Consider the following 21,460-nt stretch of genomic DNA (forward strand, 5'->3'; position numbering starts at 1 on the left):
ATCTTCACCAAGTATTCATTTTTTAAAAACTGGAGTAAATTGTCCTTGTTACAGTAAAGGACGCAGTGCGAGCATCTAGAAGACTTCTTTGCAATATTCATGGTATTACTGGTATATATTTCAGTGTAATTAATGTTCTCTGTAAATAGGTTGTGCAGCCATTCTCTATGCATCTGCGTTGGCCAAGACAAGAACATGATTCTAGGTCTGGGGGGCTTCTGAGGTTTATGTGTTTTGTTTCCATGTTTCGTGGGTGTTTGTGGCACGGGCTTCTTCTCCTTGTCAGCGGTTTTTGCCACAGTTCTTGTACTAGCTGAGTTATACATTGTTCCCTGGAAAGAAAAGAGAGCGGTGTGACACAGTGGTTAGTATATTCCCATTATTCCCCCATACTTGTCTGATATTTTATACACTTCTGACTGGGTTTTATGGCTAATGTGTTGCATAGTGTGCTTTCCCACCCTACAGACATCTCAGTCTTTGTTCTCATAGAAATCTAGAATTTGACGGCAGATAAGAACCACTTGTGAAGAAAAATAAACACAGCGCTAAGGACATGCAGAGTAAGTGAATGTATCAACAAGATTCGTGGATTAAAAAATATACATTTATTAAATTTGTAAAATAATTACATTTTTGAAAGAAAAGAATTGGGAACCGCACAAGTCCTTAGTCTGATAGATAGTAGCCTCTGAAAAACTGAATTATCACTGAATTGCTTCTAGATATAGCAACCAAATGTGTGTGGATAATCAATCCTAATACCAATGCTTGTTGCTTTCAGTGGTGCTCCCAAGAGTCAAATTAAACAGTCAAGAAAAACCAAAACAGAGAAGTGTTGGAAAGTAGACTCTTTTTTGGGAGCACTCTAATTCAGAGGGTAACAATGTAACATATTGATACTGATAAAAACATTTTTAATAGGTAACTCATAAAATAGGATTTAAGACTTCCGGTTCCGGCGTTATGTGGTGAGGAAGCAAGGCTCCGGAGCTCCGCAATAACCCGGCAGATTCTCTCTCTTTTAAAGGCTCTTATCAGCCTCTATAGCCGCTGATTCTGCCCGCTACTCCTCACAGCGCATATGGACAAGTTTTTGTCCCAGCCGGCGCTGTTGAAAGACGCTCCGCAAACTCCGGCCCCACGCCAGGTAAAGCGCCAGGCAGAATCTAACATGGCGCCCGGCGTTTCCACTCCACCGGCTTCCCCAGCATCCAAGAAGCCCGCTCCTGCTCAACATCGCACAATAACTCCTCAGGCAGTGTGTAATCCCAACGCCCCACTCACCCGCGCTGACCTTGCGGAAGCCATCACCAGGGCAATGACCCCCCTCCTCACAAAAGCAGTTACAGATATCACCCACCAGCTGCAGCAACTGCAGCACAAAGTATCTGTGAATGAAAACAGGATTGGAGGCTTATGTAACGACATGGCAGGAGTGCAAGTTGAATTGAAAAGGTTGGAAAAGGAGAACTATCAATTATGGAATCGAGTGGAGGACGCAGAAAATTGCTCCAGAAGAAACAATATACGAATTTAATATGGTAGAGAGCCATCAGACACGGATCAAACAAAAGAAGAAGAAGGGGGAGAGGTAATAGGGATTTCTATTTAGGAAGATATGATAAGTGCAGAAGATATGTGTTTTGTTTTTTTTTTTCTTTTTGTTTCTGTCACCTTCTTTATCCATTTCTTTTCTGGATGGTGGGGGAAAAACCTTATACATAAAAAAACAGAATACAGTGTATACCTTAATGTTATGAGAAAACAATGGGTGTGTTGCATAGCAAACTAAACAACCGAGGTATCAGTGGAAAGCGAGTAAGGGTTAGACAACTGGTATAAAGTGTTTCATAGAGAGAAAAGAAAAAAATAAATAAATAAATAAAATTGAATAGTTAGCCATAGGTACTTTCACGAGGTTCTGTGGCTAATGCACAAGGTCCATGAATGTCTATGACAACATAGAATAACAAACAGTTGAGGATACCGTCTCCTTCAGGTTGCAGCTGTGTCCGGGCAGTAACCAATGTCTTCCGATTCTGACGAAAGGATGTCGTTTAGGTAGGCATCAGCGTCTGCTGGGGAAGTGAATTCTGCATGATTGTCTCCGATAAATATACGTAGCCTGGCTGGATACATAACTGTGAATTTCATCTTTGCAGACACCATATTGGAACATATAGGGTTAAATGCTTTTCGGGCTCTTGTCAGTTCGGCTGAGAAATCTTGAAAAATGTACAGTCTCGAATTCTGCCATAATATATTACGTTGTTTTCGAGAGGAGGTCCAAAAAGCGAGTTTGTGCAAATAATTCAAGCATCTAAACAACGTGACTCGCGGGCGGCCATCTGGAGACCTAGGGGGAGGACCGACTCTATGCACTCTTTCAATAACTAAATCTTTGCATTCTTCAGTGATTACCACATAACAGGCCGTCACTCATGCTTGTATTTCTTTTGTGGCTGATGTCACATGGAGACCTAACCAGGTGGCTGCACATACCTGGGTGACTCAAGAGGGTGAGTACAATATTTGCGGTCATACCTCACTGGAGATGCCCAAATCTCTTCTGACCTTGGAAGCTAAGCAGTGAAAGGCCGGGTTAGTACTAGGATGGGAGACCACCTCTGAACACCCTGGTACTGCAATAAATTGACTCCCGAACACAGTGTCACTTATACATATACGATTGGGTACTCGATTCTCACATGACCAATGATTTAATTCTCTGCATTTATAATAATCCATAATGGATATCTGCTGAAAAAATGATGGTCATATATTACATGAGTCTCAATGTGCAATGTTTAATTAATTCTGGTACCACAGCTATTAATTTCCGGCAACTGGTAGATTGTGATATGGATATCACGAGTGATTTATAATCTTTTTCATATTTTCGCGAAGCTTTTATATTCATACGCAGATACTCCTTAAATCCTATTTTATGAGTTACCTATTAAAAATGTTTTTATCAGTATCAATATGTTACATTGTTACCCTCTGAATTAGAGTGCTCCCAAAAAAGAGTCTACTTTCCAACACTTCAAAATAATTACATTTTAAGAAAACAGCGCTGCAAAAAACAATATCCTGTTATAAGATCAGTCCATGATAGAAATTCATGTGGGGCAATACAATGTATTGAATAATGTTGCCAGATTAGGGTATTATCCAAGATGAATACACAATGGCCGGTATTCAAATGATATATCACGCCCAATCTCCTTTCTAAAGTGATCTCCGCTATCACTCATAATGCATCCATAGTAATCAGGTTTAGCTGCGTAAAGGGTTGGGCACTGCGCTACTCCAGGAGTAGCGAGCTGAAATGATTATACCACACCCAGAAACAGAAAGGGTGTAGAAGGGGGTGAAAAGAATTGAACATTGCCCAATTTGTCTCCCGGTGATCACAATAGTAACAATTGTATTGCAGTGAATGAGTGAATAGCTGGTTGATTATAGGGGGAGACATAATTTATTAGTCCATCATGCTCAACCCGTAATTAGTAGTGTGGGGGGAGTATCGCAACCAGGACCGGATTAACCCTTGGGGGTGCCTGGGGTACTTAAGACAGGGGGGCCCGATGGAAGGTGGAGGATGTATATTAGATTGTACATACCTCCCAACATGTCCCATTCCAGGAGGGACAGATTGCTCTCTACATGGACTTCACACTTAATATATGATTGGCTGTGTTGAACTATTTAATTGATAAGAAAGGTATTCAACACAGGTGATTGCAATCATAAATTAAGAAGGAAGTCCAGGTAGAGAGCATGTTGTCCCTCCTGGAATGTGTCATGGTGGGAGGTATAGATTGTGTATATTAAATTTAAACCAATGATGTATATTAGTTTTAACTAATAGTTTAATAATGCCTGGGTAATGTTCATATCTCCACCTAATTGAAAGACAACTATTATATAAACTTTTCTTGTAGTGGAACAAAGACAACTTAACCTTAAGATACACATAGAAAAATACAATTATTTATCTTATCACATGCAACAATAGCAGCAGCCTCTGTACTGCTTACACACTGGGACAGGACTAAGGAGGACTCTCTGTGTGTGTCTCTATCTCTAGACCCAAATGGTTTAGTTGCATAACAGTTTACACAGGACTCAGACACCCAGGCAGGGAAGAGGAGAAGCTGGGATCCCTGTGTCACTTACAGCTCTCTCCACCCTCCTATCTCTCCTCTGGTCAGAAAGCTCTGTCTGTAGCTCATGAAACCTGATATTCCTGTGTCTCTACCTGCACTGCATACTGTCCTGCTCACATTCTGGCTGCTGGTTATGCTGCTGCATAAGAGGGAAAGCTAGTGATGTCAGTGTGCTCTGGCTGAGGGGCCCCCTGACTAAGGAGGGCCCGGGGTACAGTATGCCCTGCATCCCCCCTTAATCTGGCTATGATCGCAGACTAATCAGCTAAGTCACTGTATGTTGCCAGTATGGTCACTCACCCAGGGCCATTTCTAGACAATTTGGCTGAACATGCAAGTATTAAAATATGTTGTAACAAAAACTGGATGATTGTGGGGTCATCAAACATTTAGAACAATCTTGTGTAAACCTCAGGGCTTCTTTCTTTCCTCCTGTCCATCAAATGATTACACTAAATAAGAAAGCATATGGTGCACTTACAGCTTTGGACCTGCAAATCTCTGACCATATTTATGACTTATCGCATCAATTTAGGCAGCGGCAGTGGTGTTACTGCGGGTTGTGATGCTCAGCGCTGGATGCAATAATGCAAAAAATGCATACAAACCTCCAACAAGGCTGTTTTTCAGGGGTTTTGCCTCTTACTGCATATGCACCAGTACAGTACATTCTGGGGCTTGGATCCAGTGGGCAATGGCATCTAAAGATGGCGATACCCTATTGGCTTCTATCCGTCTTTCCTCCGGACCTCAGAAGCCCTTCTATCGCAAAGGACACCTCTTAGAAGGAGACCTATCCTTTATCTGTCGCTGTAGGATAATGTCACCTGTCGCTGTAGGATAATGTCGGAGTGCGGCTCCCAGTCGCAGAGAAGGAGTCAAAATTTAGTTGTCACTGCCTCAGGGGTGACACCCAGTGCGGACAGCATTATGCTAAAGCAGCTATCAGCCATTTTATATAATGGCAGCCATTCTAGATGTATTTCAAGCTATTTTTTATAGGTTTAAAAGTAATGCTGACATTTATATGAAATATGCATGAGACCCTTAGCCCTAGCAACCTGTATTAGAAATATGTACTCCAACATATTGATAATGGTAAAGGATCAGCTCAGATGCATATATGGGTTGTTAATCCTACCTACCCTTTTAAGAGTTTATTAAGTGATTTTTTGTACTTGTATAAAAACGAAACTTATTATATGATAAGAAGTTAGTAGTTTGTTAAAAATGATAACCTGATAGGGAAGAGACTCCCTATTAGCTTGTTAGACTAAGGAATTCACACCTGCAGATTTAAAATTGCTAGATTGTGTTTTTTGGCAAGATTCCCAGAAAAATGACCTTAAGAGTTTTTTAAGGAATTAAAACAGTTTTAAATATAAAACCATCTTTATAATTGTTGTAAGCTTTGTATTTTATAACTAAAAGTATGCATAATGCTATATAATTAAGCATTTGGTATTGATTAGAATGTTCATTGCAATAATCAATGAACATAGCCAGCTAGTATATGTAATTTCCTTTAATGAATTACATAGATATTTCTGTGAGAAACTATTTTGTTGAAAGCAATATCATTTCTCCAGCTGCAGTCACAAGGACATTTAGTTAACTCCCAGGCTAAGATAAAACTTTAATTGCATGTGAGAACATTAAAGGAGTATGTTTTGGAATGTACAGGTGACAATAGAAAGAAGGCTTTCAAGATTAATATCCAGATGGCGATAAGGAAAAGGCCTTCTCATTAAATTAATGAGCAAATACTGATAAGAATATACATACAGGAATGTTATAATTGGTTTCATTAAATCATTGTTTATCTTTGCACATGGTATACTTTGGCTAACACACTGCCATATCGTTGCACATGGTGTGCTTTGATTGGCTAACACACTGTCATACCTTTATTCCTTGGTTCATTTGTGTATAAATAAAGGCTCCTAAATAAAGAGTCAGATCAGAAATAACTTGCTGAGCTTCTACATATCTCCTGTGTGTTGACTCATTATTTCTGGTCTCCAGCCGGCTGCTAAGTACAGAACCATTGACTGATGTTCAAGGGTATTAAACAGACGACCGAAGGACGTTGATATACGGAGTCTATCTCCAACATCTCTACAAGTGATGGGCAATAGTAGTCTACCTTGATTTTGCTATATGCACCATTGCAAAAATAAAGCTATGCACATTGTGCCTGATTCATGTTTGTAAGTAAAGCAAAAAATCAAGAAACAGGGCAAAACCATGTTGCACTGCAGGTGGGGCAGATGTAACATGTGTAAAGAGATTTGGATTTGGGCAGGGCCGGACTAAGCCTTGGAGGGCCCAGAGCACTTAAGACAAGGGGGCCCAGGGGAATAAGGGTGTATGTTAGATTGTCATGTATATGAAATTTAAACCAATGGTGTATATTAGATTTAAACTAATAGTGTAATAATGCCTGGGTACTGTTTATAGCTCCACCTAATTGAGAGACAACTGTTTTATAAAGTTTCTTGTAGTGGAACAAAGACAACTTAAACATCCTTAAAAAAAACTCATAAATTATCTTCTACCCAGGGCCCCCTGACAGAAGGGGGCCCAGAGTACAGTATTCCCTGTGCCCTTCCCTTAATCTGGCTACGGATTTAGGTGTGGTGTGTTCAAACTGAAATCTAAATTGCAGTGTAAAAATAAAACTGTCTAAAATATGTGGGTTACATTCAAAAGCAGCCGGTATTTACCCTGCACAGAAAAAATATGTTTGCATTGCAACATGGTTTGTTCCAGACACAAAGTAACATGCATTTTTTATTTTCTTACAAAACATATATAAGGCCAATTATTAAGAGCTGGAAATCAATGGAATGATCCAAAAATTTGCACAATCAGGTCTGGAGCTGCAGTTCCCACACCTTCTCTTACTGAGGTTTGATGCAGCTGAGGTACAGTATGACCGGGGGTGATTTCACTGTGAGTACTGAGGGCCTAAGTCAGATCTGATCGCAGTAGCAAATTTGTTAGCTAATGAGCAAATCCATGTGCACTGCAGGGGGGAGAGATGTAAAATGTGCATCTAAATTGCAGTGTAAAAAAAACGCAGCCAGTAGTTACCCTGCACAGAAACAATATAACCCACACAAATCTAATTCTCTCTGCACATGTTACATCGCCCACCACCACCACCACCACCACCCCACCCCCGCAGTGCACATGATTTTGCCCATTAGCTAACAAATTTTATATGGTCATTAGGTCGACACAGCTTAGGTCGACAGGTCAAAAGGTTGACATGAGTTTTTTTTTCACATTTGTTTTCATTTTTTGGATTTTTCCATACTTGACGATCCACGTGGACTACGATTGGAATAGTAACCTGTGTCGAGCGCTGCGGTATCGGAGCGAGGCACCTTGCCCGCAGCCGTGAGCCATGCGAGGGGACACGGTGCACTAATTGGATTTTCCCATCACTTTAAGAAGAAAACGACACCCAAAAAAGTAAAAAAACTCATGTCGCCCCTTTTCACATGTCGACCTAGTGCATGTCGACCTAATGTCCACGTCGACCTTCATTGGTCGACCTAATGACTGTCGACCTAAGTTGAGTTGACCCAATGACCCATACCCCAAATTTTCTGCGGCGTTCAGATCTGAATGTGGGGGTAATTCAGATCTGATCGCTAGGGAGCAATTTTTGCAGCGCTGCGATCACATAGTCGCCGCCCACAGGGGAGTGTATTTTCGCTGTGCAAGTGTGCGATCGCATGTGTTGCAGAGCTGCAAAAACTGATTTTGTGCAGTCTCTGCGCAACCAAGGACTTACTCAGCCGCTGCGATCACATCAGTCACCCGCCCTGCAAACGCCTGGACACGCCTGCTTTTTCCAAACACTCCCTGAAAACGGTCAGTTGACACCCACAAATGCCCTCTTCCTGTCAATCTCCTTGCATTCACCCGTGCGAATGGATCCTTCGTACAAACCTGTCGCTGAGCGCCGATCCGCTTTGCAGCTGAGCGACGTGCCTGTACATTGTGTTGCATGCGCAGTTTGTGTCTGATCGCCCGCTGTGCAAAAACGCACAGCAGCAATCAGGTCTGAATTACCTCCTTAGACCCTGAGATTTCTAAAAATGACAGCACACAATGGAAACATATTACAGTTAATGGGTGGCTAGTACAGATCAAAGGGGCAAATTCTGAGTTAATCTCAGCAGAAACTTTGTTAGCAGTTGGGCAAAACCATGGCCCTCATTCCGAGTTGTTCGCTCGCTAGCTGCTTTTAGCAGCACTGCACACGCTAGGCCGCCGCCCTCTGGGAGTGTATCTTAGCTTAGCAGAATTGCGAACGAAAGGTTAGCAGAATTGCTAATAAATAATTCTTTGCATTTTCTGAGTAGCTCCAGACCTACTCACAGATTGCGATCACCTCAGTCCGTTCAGTTCCTGGTTTGACGTCACAAACACGCCCTGCGTTCGGCCAGCCACTCCCCCGTTTCTCCAGACACTCCCACGTTTTTCCCTGACACGCCTGCGTTTTTTAGCACACTCCCGGAAAACGCTCAGTTACCACCCAGAAACGCCCCTTTCCTGTCAATCATTCTCCGATCAACAGAGCGACTGAAAAGCGCCACACGAACAACAGCAAAACTGCAACGGTTTTAGTTAAATTACTAAGCGCATGCGCCCTGCGTGCCTTGCGCATGAGCATTTTGCAACAAATCGCAGCATAGCAAAAATTGGCACTGAGCGAACAACTCGAAATGACCCCCCATATGCAATGCAGGTGTGGCAGATGTAACATGTGCAGAGAGAGTTAGATTTGGATGGGTTATATTGTTTCTGTGCAGGGTAAATACTAGAGATGAGCGGGTTCGGTTTCTTTGAATCCGAACCCGCACGAACTTCACTTTTTTTTTCACGGGTCCGAGCGACTCGGATCTTCCCGCCTTGCTCGGTTAACCCGAGCGCGCCCGAACGTCATCATGACGCTGTCGGATTCTCGCGAGACTCGGATTCTATATAAGGAGCCGCGCGTCGCCGCCATTTTCACACGTGCATTGAGATTGATAGGGAGAGGACGTGGCTGGCGTCCTCTCCATTAGAATAGATTAGAAGAGAGAGAGAGAGAGAGAGATTGTGCAGACAGAGTTTACCACAGTGACCAGTGCAGTTGTTGTTAAGTTAACTTTTATTTAATATATCCGTTCTCTGCTATATCCGTTCTCTGCCTGAAAAAAACGATACACAGCAGTCACACAGTGTGACTCAGTCTGTGTGCACTCAGCTCAGCCCAGTGTGCTGCACATCAATGTATAAAAGCTTATAATAATTGTGGGGGAGACTGGGGAGCACTGCAGGTTGTTATAGCAGGAGCCAGGAGTACATAATATTATATTAATTTAAAATTAAACAGTGCACACTTTTGCTGCAGGAGTGCCACTGCCAGTGTGACTAGTGGTGACCAGTGCCTGACCACCAGTATAGTAGTATATTGTTGTATACTATCTCTTTATCAACCAGTCTATATTAGCAGCAGACACAGTACAGTGCGGTAGTTCACGGCTGTGGCTACCTCTGTGTCGGCAGTCGGCAGGCAGTCCGTCCATCCATAATTGTATTATAATATATACCACCTAACCGTGGTTTTTTTTCCATTCTTTATACCGTCATAGTGTCATACTAGTTGTTACGAGTATACTACTATCTCTTTATCAACCAGTGTACAGTGCGGTAGTTCACGGCTGTGGCTACCTCTGTGTCGGCAGTCGGCAGGCAGTCCGTCCATCCATAATTGTATTATAATATATACCACCTAACCGTGGTTTTTTTTTCATTCTTTATACCGTCATAGTGTCATACTAGTTGTTACGAGTATACTACTATCTCTTTATCAACCAGTGTACAGTGCGGTAGTTCACGGCTGTGGCTACCTCTGTGTCGGCAGTCGGCAGGCAGTCCGTCCATCCATAATTGTATTATAATATATACCACCTAACCGTGGTTTTTTTTTCATTCTTTATACCGTCATAGTGTCATACTAGTTGTTACGAGTATACTACTATCTCTTTATCAACCAGTGTACAGTGCGGTAGTTCATGGCTGTGGCTACCTCTGTGTCGGCAGTCGGCAGGCAGTCCGTCCATCCATAATTGTATTATAATATATACCACCTAACCGTGGTTTTTTTTTCATTCTTTATACCGTCATAGTCAGTCATACTAGTTGTTACGAGTATACTACTATCTCTTTATCAACCAGTGTACAGTGCGGTAGTTCACGGCTGTGGCTACCTCTGTGTCGGCAGTCGGCAGGCAGTCCGTCCATCCTTAATTGTATTATAATATATACCACCTAACCGTGTTTTTTTTTTTCATTCTTTATACCGTCATAGTCAGTCATACTAGTTGTTACGAGTATACTACTATCTCTTTATCAACCAGTGTACAGTGCGGTAGTTCACGGCTGTGGCTACCTCTGTGTCGGAACTCGGCAGGCAGTCCGTCCATCCATAATTGTATTACAATATATACCACCTAACCGTGGTTTTTTTATACCACCTAACCGTGGCAGTCCGTCCATAATTGTATTACAATATATACCACCTAACCGTGGTTTTTTTTTCATTCTTTATACCGTCATAGTCAGTCATACTAGTTGTTACGAGTATACTACTATCTCTTTATCAACCAGTGTACAGTGCGGTAGTTCACGGCTGTGGCTACCTCTGTGTCGGCACTCGGCAGGCAGTCCGTCCATCCATCCATAATTGTATTACAATATATACCACCTAACCGTGGTTTTTTTATACCACCTAACCGTGGCAGTCCGTCCATAATTGTATACTAGTATCCAATCCATCCATCTCCATTGTTTACCTGAGGTGCCTTTTAGTTCTGCCTATAAAATATGGAGAACAAAAAAGTTGAGGTTCCAAAATTAGGGAAAGATCAAGATCCACTTCCACCTCGTGCTGAAGCTGCTGCCACTAGTCATGGCCGAGACGATGAAATGCCAGCAACGTCGTCTGCCAAGGCCGATGCCCAATGTCATAGTACAGAGCATGTCAAATCCAAAACACCAAATATCAGAAAAAAAAGGACTCCAAAACCTAAAATAAAATTGTCGGAGGAGAAGCGTAAACTTGCCAATATGCCATTTACCACACGGAGTGGCAAGGAACGGCTGAGGCCCTGGCCTATGTTCATGGCTAGTGGTTCAGCTTCACATGAGGATGGAAGCACTCAGCCTCTCGCTAGAAAACTGAAAAGACTCAAGCTGGCAAAAGCACCGCAAAGAACTGTGCGTTCTTTGAAATCCCAAATCCACAAGGAGAGTCCAATTGTCTCGGTTGCGATGCCTGACCTTCCCAACACTGGACGTGAAGAGCATGCGCCTTCCACTATTTGCATGCCCCCTGCAAGTGCTGGAAGGAGCACCCGCAGTCCAGTTCCTGATAGTCAGATTGAAGATGTCAGTGTTGAAGTACACCAGGATGAGGAGGATATGGGTGTTGCTGGCGCTGGGGAGGAAATTGACCAGAAGGATTCTGATGGTGAGGTGGTTTGTTTAAGTCAGGCACCCGGGGAGACACCTGTTGTCCGTGGGAGGAATATGGCCGTTGACATGCCAGGTGAAAATACCAAAAAAATCAGCTCTTCGGTGTGGAGGTATTTCACCAGAAATGCGGACAACAGGTGTCAAGCCGTGTGTTCCCTTTGTCAAGCTGTAATAAGTAGGGGTAAGGACGTTAACCACCTCGGAACATCCTCCCTTATACGTCACCTGCAGCGCATTCATAATAAGTCAGTGACAAGTTCAAAAACTTTGGGTGACAGCGGAAGCAGTCCACTGACCAGTAAATCCCTTCCTCTTGTAACCAAGCTCACGCAAACCACCCCACCAACTCCCTCAGTGTCAATTTCCTCCTTCCCCAGGAATGCCAATAGTCCTGCAGGCCATGTCACTGGCAAGTCTGACGAGTCCTCTCCTGCCTGGGATTCCTCCGATGCATCCTTGCGTGTAACGCCTACTGCTGCTGGCGCTGCTGTTGTTGCCGCTGGGAGTCGATGGTCATCCCAGAGGGGAAGTCGTAAGCCCACTTGTACTACTTCCAGTAAGCAATTGACTGTTCAACAGTCCTTTGCGAGGAAGATGAAATATCACAGCAGTCATCCTACTGCAAAGCGGATAACTGAGTCCTTGACAACTATGTTGGTGTTAGACGTGCGTCCGGTATCCGCCGTTAGTTCACAGGGAACTAGACAATTTATTGAGGCAGTGTGCCCCCGTTACCAAATACCATCTAGGTTCCACTTCTCTAGGCAGGCGATACCGAGAATGTACACGGACGTCAGAAAAAGACTCACCAGTCTCCTAAAAAATGCAGTTGTACCCAATGTCCACTTAACCACGGACATGTGGACAAGTGGAGCAGGGCAGGGTCAGGACTATATGACTGTGACAGCCCACTGGGTAGATGTATGGACTCCCGCCGCAAGAACAGCAGCGGCGGCACCAGTAGCAGCATCTCGCAAACGCCAACTCTTTCCTAGGCAGGCTACGCTTTGTATCACCGCTTTCCAGAATACGCACACAGCTGAAAACCTCTTACGGCAACTGAGGAAGATCATCGCGGAATGGCTTACCCCAATTGGACTCTCCTGTGGATTTGTGGCATCGGACAACGCCAGCAATATTGTGTGTGCATTAAATATGGGCAAATTCCAGCACGTCCCATGTTTTGCACATACCTTGAATTTGGTGGTGCAGAATTTTTTAAAAAACGACAGGGGCGTGCAAGAGATGCTGTCGGTGGCCAGAAAAATTGCGGGACACTTTCGGCGTACAGGCACCACGTACAGAAGACTGGAGCACCACCAAAAACTACTGAACCTGCCCTGCCATCATCTGAAGCAAGAAGTGGTAACGAGGTGGAATTCAACCCTCTATATGCTTCAGAGGTTGGAGGAGCAGCAAAAGGCCATTCAAGCCTATACAATTGAGCACGATATAGGAGATGGAATGCACCTGTCTCAAGTGCAGTGGAGAATGATTTCAACGTTGTGCAAGGTTCTGATGCCCTTTGAACTTGCCACACGTGAAGTCAGTTCAGACACTGCCAGCCTGAGTCAGGTCATTCCCCTCATCAGGCTTTTGCAGAAGAAGCTGGAGGCATTGAAGAAGGAGCTAACACGGAGCGATTCCGCTAGGCATGTGGGACTTGTGGATGCAGCCCTTAATTCGCTTAACAAGGATTCACGGGTGGTCAATCTGTTGAAATCAGAGCACTACATTTTGGCCACCGTGCTCGATCCTAGATTTAAAGCCTACCTTGGATCTCTCTTTCCGGCAGACACAGGTCTGCTGGGGTTGAAAGACCTGCTGGTGACAAAATTGTCAAGTCAAGCGGAACGCGACCTGTCAACATCTCCTCCTTCACATTCTCCCGCAACTGGGGGTGCGAGGAAAAGGCTCAGAATTCCGAGCCCACCCGCTGGCGGTGATGCAGGGCAGTCTGGAGCGACTGCTGATGCTGACATCTGGTCCGGACTGAAGGACCTGACAACGATTACGGACATGTCGTCTACTGTCACTGCATATGATTCTCTCAACATTGATAGAATGGTGGAGGATTATATGAGTGACCGCATCCAAGTAGGCACGTCACACAGTCCGTACTTATACTGGCAGGAAAAAGAGGCAATTTGGAGGCCCTTGCACAAACTGGCTTTATTCTACCTAAGTTGCCCTCCCACAAGTGTGTACTCCGAAAGAGTGTTTAGTGCCGCCGCTCACCTTGTCAGCAATCGGCGTACGAGGTTACATCCAGAAAATGTGGAGAAGATGATGTTCATTAAAATGAATTATAATCAATTCCTCCGCGGAGACATTGACCAGCAGCAATTGCCTCCACAAAGTACACAGGGAGCTGAGATGGTGGATTCCAGTGGGGACGAATTGATAATCTGTGAGGAGGGGGATGTACACGGTGATATATCGGAGGGTGAAGATGAGGTGGACATCTTGCCTCTGTAGAGCCAGTTTGTGCAAGGAGAGATTAATTGCTTCTTTTTTGGGGGGGGTCCAAACCAACCCGTCATATCAGTCACAGTCGTGTGGCAGACCCTGTCACTGAAATGATGGGTTGGTTAAAGTGTGCATGTCCTGTTTTGTTTATACAACATAAGGGTGGGTGGGAGGGCCCAAGGATAATTCCATCTTGCACCTCTTTTTTCTTTTCTTTTTCTTTGCATCATGTGCTGATTGGGGAGGGTTTTTTGGAAGGGACATCCTGCGTGACACTGCAGTGCCACTCCTAGATGGGCCCGGTGTTTGTGTCGGCCACTAGGGTCGCTAATCTTACTCACACAGCTACCTCATTGCGCCTCTTTTTTTCTTTGCGTCATGTGCTGTTTGGGGAGGGTTTTTTGGAAGGGACATCCTGCGTGACACTGCAGTGCCACTCCTAGATGGGCCCGGTGTTTGTGTCGGCCACTAGGGTCGCTAATCTTACTCACACAGTCAGCTACCTCATTGCGCCTCTTTTTTTCTTTGCGTCATGTGCTGTTTGGGGAGGGTTTTTTGGAAGGGCCATCCTGCGTGACACTGCAGTGCCACTCCTAGATGGGCCCGGTGTTTGTGTCGGCCACTAGGGTCGCTAATCTTACTCACACAGCTACCTCATTGCGCCTCTTTTTTTCTTTGCGTCATGTGCTGTTTGGGGAGGGTTTTTTGGAAGGGCCATCCTGCGTGACACTGCAGTGCCACTCCTAGATGGGCCCGGTGTTTGTGTCGGCCACTAGGGTCGCTAATCTTACTCACACAGCTACCTCATTGCGCCTCTTTTTTTCTTTGCGTCATGTGCTGTTTGGGGAGGGTTTTTTGGAAGGGACATCCTGCGTGACACTGCAGTGCCACTCCTAGATGGGCCCGGTGTTTGTGTCGGCCACTAGGGTCGCTTATCTTACTCACACAGCGACCTCGGTGCAAATTTTAGGACTAAAAATAATATTGTGAGGTGTGAGGTATTCAGAATAGACTGAAAATGAGTGTAAATTATGGTTTTTGAGGTTAATAATACTTTGGGATCAAAATGACCCCCAAATTCTATGATTTAAGCTGTTTTTTAGTGTTTTTGGAAAAAAACACCCGAATCCAAAACACACCCGAATCCGACAAAAATAATTCGGTGAGGTTTTGCCAAAACGCGTTCGAACCCAAAACACGGCCGCGGAACCGAACCCAAAACCAAAACACAAAACCCGAAAAATTTCAGGCGCTCATCTCTAGTAAATACTGGCTGCTTTATTTTTACACTGCAATTTAGATTTCAGTTTGAACACACCACACCCAAATCTAACTCTCTCTGCACATGTTACATATGCCCCCCTGCAGTGCACATGGTTTTGCCCAATTGCTAACAAACTTGCTGCTGCGATCAACTCAGAATTACCCCCAAAAGTACCAAAGTTAAATGCAAAGCTCACAGAAAAAGGATGTTTTACATTTTTCTAATGATAAAACTTAAACATGTATGTGCAGGAAACCTTTTCCCAAATATGAAGCGCTCTTTGTTTGGGGAACACAAGTGCGCTCTACAGTGTAAAGTCGCTTTTAATACAGTGTTGCAGCAGTTTGGGTTTTGCATTAAAGTGTCTGTTTTCTCTTCACTCTGCGAATCCCATAGGTTACACTTACACCAGGCTCAGAGGACCAGTAACTCCGAGCGCCCAGGAGGCTACACATGCAGTTTTGTGCTGGCCCTATTAGAAGCCATTATGTGAAAGTACAGACATGCGCACTAAAAACTAAGTTTGCGTCTAAAAAAATGCAACTCGCATTCACTTCTCACTCTGTATAAGGCCCAGAGTTCGTAAATGAGTTCTACTATTTTTATGCTATTATTGTTGTTACAGCCAACACCTAAAGATATCCTAGTAACATGTCCTGCATTGCCACTACTCTATGCCACTGTCATTATTTCAATTAAGTTACAGGAAAATAATAAATGAGTAATAAAGAACTGGAAACAGAAGCCAAAAACATCTATAGGCATCCCTACAGAAAGGCGTCCGTTTCCTGGAACGCTTCTGGGAATCTATACATATACGCTTAATTTCAGCGTAAGCATAGAGGCTTGACTAACCATTATAGAAAACATGGCCTGCAGACAACATAGATACCATACCTTCCAACTGTACCTTTTTGGCAGGTACAGGACTTTTTTTATGCTCTGTACTGATTTTTGGCTTTGAAAACTTCCATTGAAAGTATAGGAAAAGGGGTGTGGCCACGCCCCCTTTACCCTTGGTCACTCCCCTTTTCCTAATTTGTACCAATTTTTATGTGTAAAATGTTGGAGGGTATGAGATACTACAGTGCATTGTCTAATCATCCATGTTCCTGCTCTACCAGGTAACTGACCCTGTAATAGAGAAACATTTTATAATCTGAGTGCTCTGTCTGCAACCTGACATTAGCAGAGAAGGGGGTGAGCCCTCGGGTAGTGGGGCCCACTGGGGTATTCCCCTGTTCCCCTGTGGGCCAGTCTGGCCCTGCATGGTAATGAGTGCAAATATGAACATGTCATACAACAGAAGAAATGTTTATACGGCAGGCGCTTTTGTGATTAAATATCAATAGGTGGAGATGTGTAACAACATTGGCCCTCATTCCGAGTCGTTCGCTCGGTATTTTTCATCGCATCGCAGTGAAAATCCGCTTAGTACGCATGCGCAATATTCACACTGCGACTGCGCCAAGTAATTTTACAATGAAGATAGTATTTTTACTGACGGCTTTTTCATCGCTCCGGCGATCGTAGTGTGATTGACAGGAAATGGGTGTTACTGGGCGGAAACACGGCGTTTTATGGGCGTGTGGGGAAAAACGCTACCGTTTCCGGAAAAAACGCAGGAGTGGCCGGAGAAACGGGGGAGTGTCTGAGCGAACGCTGGGTGTGTTTGTGACGTCAAACCAGGAACGACAAGCACTGAACTGATCGCAGATGCCGAGTAAGTCTGAAGCTACTCAGAAACTGCTACGAGGTGTGTAATCGCAATATTGTGAATACATCGTTCGCAATTTTAAGAAGCTAAGATTCACTCCCAATAGGCGGCGGCTTAGCGTGAGCAACTCTGCTAAATTCGCCTTGCGAGCGAACAACTCGGAATGAGGGCCATTGGCCCTCATTCCGAGTCGTTCGCTCAGTATTTTTCATTGCATCGCAGTGAAAATCCGCTTAGTACGCATGCGCAATATTCGCACTGCGACTGCGCCAAGTAATTTTACAATGAAGATAGTATTTTTACTCACGGCTTTTTCATCGCTCCGGCGATCGTAGTGTGATTGACAGGAAATGGGTATTACTGGGCGGAAACACAGCGTTTTAGGGGCGTGTGGATGAAAACGCTACCGTTTCCGGAAAAAACGCAGGAGTGGCAGGAGAAACGGGGGAGTGTCTGAGCGAACGCTGGGTGTGTTTGTGACGTCAAACCAGGAACGACAAGCACTGAACTGATTGCAGATGCCGAGTAAGTGTGGAGCTACTCTGAAACTGCTAAGTAGTTTGTTATCGCAATATTGCGAATACATCATTCGCAATTTTAAGAAGCTAAGATTCACTCCCAGTAGGCGGCGGCTTAGCGTGTGTAACTCTGCTAAAATCGCCTTGCGACCGATCAACTCGGAATGAGGGCCATTGTCTCTACAGCATCATTAAAGAGGCATCTGCTGCTCAGCTGACCACTTACATAAGAAGAAATATTACTTACCCCATCTAGCTTGGACGTTTGTTGAGTACCTGTAAAGGAGAGCACACAGAGATTAGATAGTCTTTCTGACTAGATGCTTAATGGTTTTAAACTCATTGGAGGCAGGATCGACTAGCCCACAGGGGAAAAAACTGCCTGGGGCCCTACCTCCCCCTCTAGGCATCAGGTTCCAGACTGTGCACTTGTATTATACTGTACATTATACCTATGTTATCGTATACTGCACAGGACTATGGTGATATCTCTACAGTGTATTGCTGTTATTAATCTGGTTCATTATCATGATGCACTAGCAATATCTACTATATATATTTATCAAGAGTCCCAGACAATTGCATTCCCCGGTGGGCCCTTCGTGCTCCAGTCCAACATTGATTGGAGGTAAACAGAAAAAATGTGTACAGATGGCGCTTCAATTCAAAGGTGCTGCAATCCCCCAGCCGGGACGGTCATCAATTTCCCAAAAAGTTCAGTCTCAGTTCTATAGTTTTGCTGAGGTGCGCTCCCTGGGTTACTACGGGTAGTGTCTCTTTGTTCAGAAAGGGGAAATTCTCATCTACAGATGGCTTATCAGCAGTACTTCCTCGTTCCAATATTACACAATGTCCTGTTTCTATACGAATTCAGCAGAACAGCAACTTCAATAGGAATTTAGGCCTCAAGCACCTGCACACCCACATTGGACTTCGCAACACAACCGTAAGAAAAAGACGACGTGAAAGGCGTTTGACAGTTGCTATGACACAAGTTGCTTCTATATACGGGCCGGGAGGGTCACCCGTTTTTCGGGAGCCTCCCGGCCATTCCGGGAGGTTAGGCAAGTATGAGTTAGACACATTTGCACCCTTAATGTAACTCGCACAGACAAATGTATGTGCATATATTAAGCATGCGTCCTTCCCTAGGAGGAATTCCATGGTGACGTGGAGACATGAGCTTCCTCCTACAGGTTACAATGTATAGGTAGCTAGTCAATAGTAGAGATGAGCGCCTGAAATTTTTCGGGTTTTGTGTTTTGGTTTTGGGTTCGGTTCCGCGGCCGTGTTTTGGGTTCGACCGCGTTTTGGCAAAACCTCACCGAATTTTTTTTGTCGGATTCGGGTGTGTTTTGGATTCGGGTGTTTTTTCAAAAAACCCTAAAAAACAGCTTAAATCATAGAATTTGGGGGTCATTTTGATCCCAAAGTATTATTAACCTCAAAAACCATAATTTCCACTCATTTTCAGTCTATTCTGAATACCTCACACCTCACAATATTATTTTTAGTCCTAAAATTTGCACCGAGGTCGCTGTGTGAGTAAGATAAGCGACCCTAGTGGCCGACACAAACACCGGGCCCATCTAGGAGTGGCACTGCAGTGTCACGCAGGATGGCCCTTCCAAAAAACCCTCCCCAAACAGCACATGACGCAAAGAAAAAAAGAGGCGCAATGAGGTAGCTGACTGTGTGAGTAAGATAAGCGACCCTAGTGGCCGACACAAACACCGGGCCCATCTAGGAGTGGCACTGCAGTGTCACGCAGGATGGCCCTTCCAAAAAACCCTCCCCAAACAGCACATGACGCAAAGAAAAAAAGAGGCGCAATGAGGTAGCTGACTGTGTGAGTAAGATAAGCGACCCTAGTGGCCGACACAAACACCGGGCCCATCTAGGAGTGGCACTGCAGTGTCACGCAGGATGGCCCTTCCAAAAAACACTCCCCAAACAGCACATGACGCAAAGAAAAATTAAAGAAAAAAGAGGTGCAAGATGGAATTGTCCTTGGGCCCTCCCACCCACCCTTATGTTGCATAAACAGGACATGCACACTTTAACCAACCCATCATTTCAGTGACAGGGTCTGCCACACGACTGTGACTGATATGACGGGTTGGTTTGGACCCCCACCAAAAAAGAAGCAATTAATCTCTCCTTGCACAAACTGGCTCTACAGAGGCAAGATGTCCACCTCATCATCATCCTCCGATATATCACCGTGTACATCCCCCTCCTCACAGATTATCAATTCGTCCCCACTGGAATCCACCATCTCAGCTCCCTGTGTACTTTGTGGAGGCAATTGCTGCTGGTCAATGTCTCCGCGGAGGAATTGATTATAATTCATTTTAATGAACATCATCTTCTCCACATTTTCTGGATGTAACCTCGTACGCCGATTGCTGACAAGGTGAGCGGCGGCACTAAACACTCTTTCGGAGTACACACTTGTGGGAGGGCAACTTAGGTAGAATAAAGCCAGTTTGTGCAAGGGCCTCCAAATTGCCTCTTTTTCCTGCCAGTATAAGTACGGACTGTGTGACGTGCCTACTTGGATGCGGTCACTCATATAATCCTCCACCATTCTTTCAATGTTGAGAGAATCATATGCAGTGACAGTAGACGACATGTCCGTAATCGTTGTCAGGTCCTTCAGTCCGGACCAGATGTCAGCATCAGCAGTCGCTCCAGACTGCCCTGCATCACCGCCAGCGGGTGGGCTCGGAATTCTGAGCCTTTTCCTCGCACCCCCAGTTGCGGGAGAATGTGAAGGAGGAGATGTTGACAGGTCGCGTAACGCTTGACTTGACAATTTTCTCACCAGCAGGTCTTTCAACCCCAGCAGACTTGTGTCTGCCGGAAAGAGAGATCCAAGGTAGGCTTTAAATCTAGGATCGAGCATGGTGGCCAAAATGTAGTGCTCTGATTTCAACAGATTGACCACCCGTGAATCCTTGTTAAGCGAATTAAGGGCTCCATCCACAAGTCCCACATGCCTAGCGGAATCGCTCCGTGTTAGCTCCTCCTTCAATGTCTCCAGCTTCTTCTGCAAAAGCCTGATGAGGGGAATGACCTGACTCAGGCTGGCAGTGTCTGAACTGACTTCACGTGTGGCAAGTTCAAAGGGCATCAGAACCTTGCACAACGTTGAAATCATTCTCCACTGCGCTTGAGACAGGTGCATTCCACCTCCTATATCGTGCTCAATTGTATAGGCTTGAATGGCCTTTTGCTGCTCCTCCAACCTCTGAAGCATATAGAGGGTTGAATTCCACCTCGTTACCACTTCTTGCTTCAGATGATGGCAGGGCAGGTTCAGTAGTTTTTGGTGGTGCTCCAGTCTTCTGTACGTGGTGCCTGTACGCCGAAAGTGTCCCGCAATTCTTCTGGCCACCGACAGCATCTCTTGCACGCCCCTGTCGTTTTTTAAAAAATTCTGCACCACCAAATTCAAGGTATGTGCAAAACATGGGACGTGCTGGAATTTGCCCATATTTAATGCACACACAATATTGCTGGCGTTGTCCGATGCCACAAATCCACAGGAGAGTCCAATTGGGGTAAGCCATTCCGCGATGATCTTCCTCAGTTGCCGTAAGAGGTTTTCAGCTGTGTGCGTATTCTGGAAACCGGTGATATAAAGCGTAGCCTGCCTAGGAAAGAGTTGGCGTTTGCGAGATGCTGCTACTGGTGCCGCCGCTGCTGTTCTTGCGGCGGGAGTCCATACATCTACCCAGTGGGCTGTCACAGTCATATAGTCCTGACCCTGCCC

General features: G+C 44.8%; 1 pseudogene; it reads left to right on the forward strand.

Annotated features, from left to right (window-relative positions):
• The first annotated feature begins 2,533 nt into the window (after nucleotides 1-2,533).
• Nucleotides 2,534-2,654, forward strand: LOC134946064 (5S ribosomal RNA; annotated as a pseudogene).
• The last annotated feature ends 18,806 nt before the right edge of the window (nucleotides 2,655-21,460 follow it).

The sequence above is a fragment of the Pseudophryne corroboree genome, chromosome 7, assembly GCF_028390025.1.
Source record: "Pseudophryne corroboree isolate aPseCor3 chromosome 7, aPseCor3.hap2, whole genome shotgun sequence".
Taxonomy (NCBI): Eukaryota; Metazoa; Chordata; class Amphibia; order Anura; family Myobatrachidae; genus Pseudophryne; species Pseudophryne corroboree.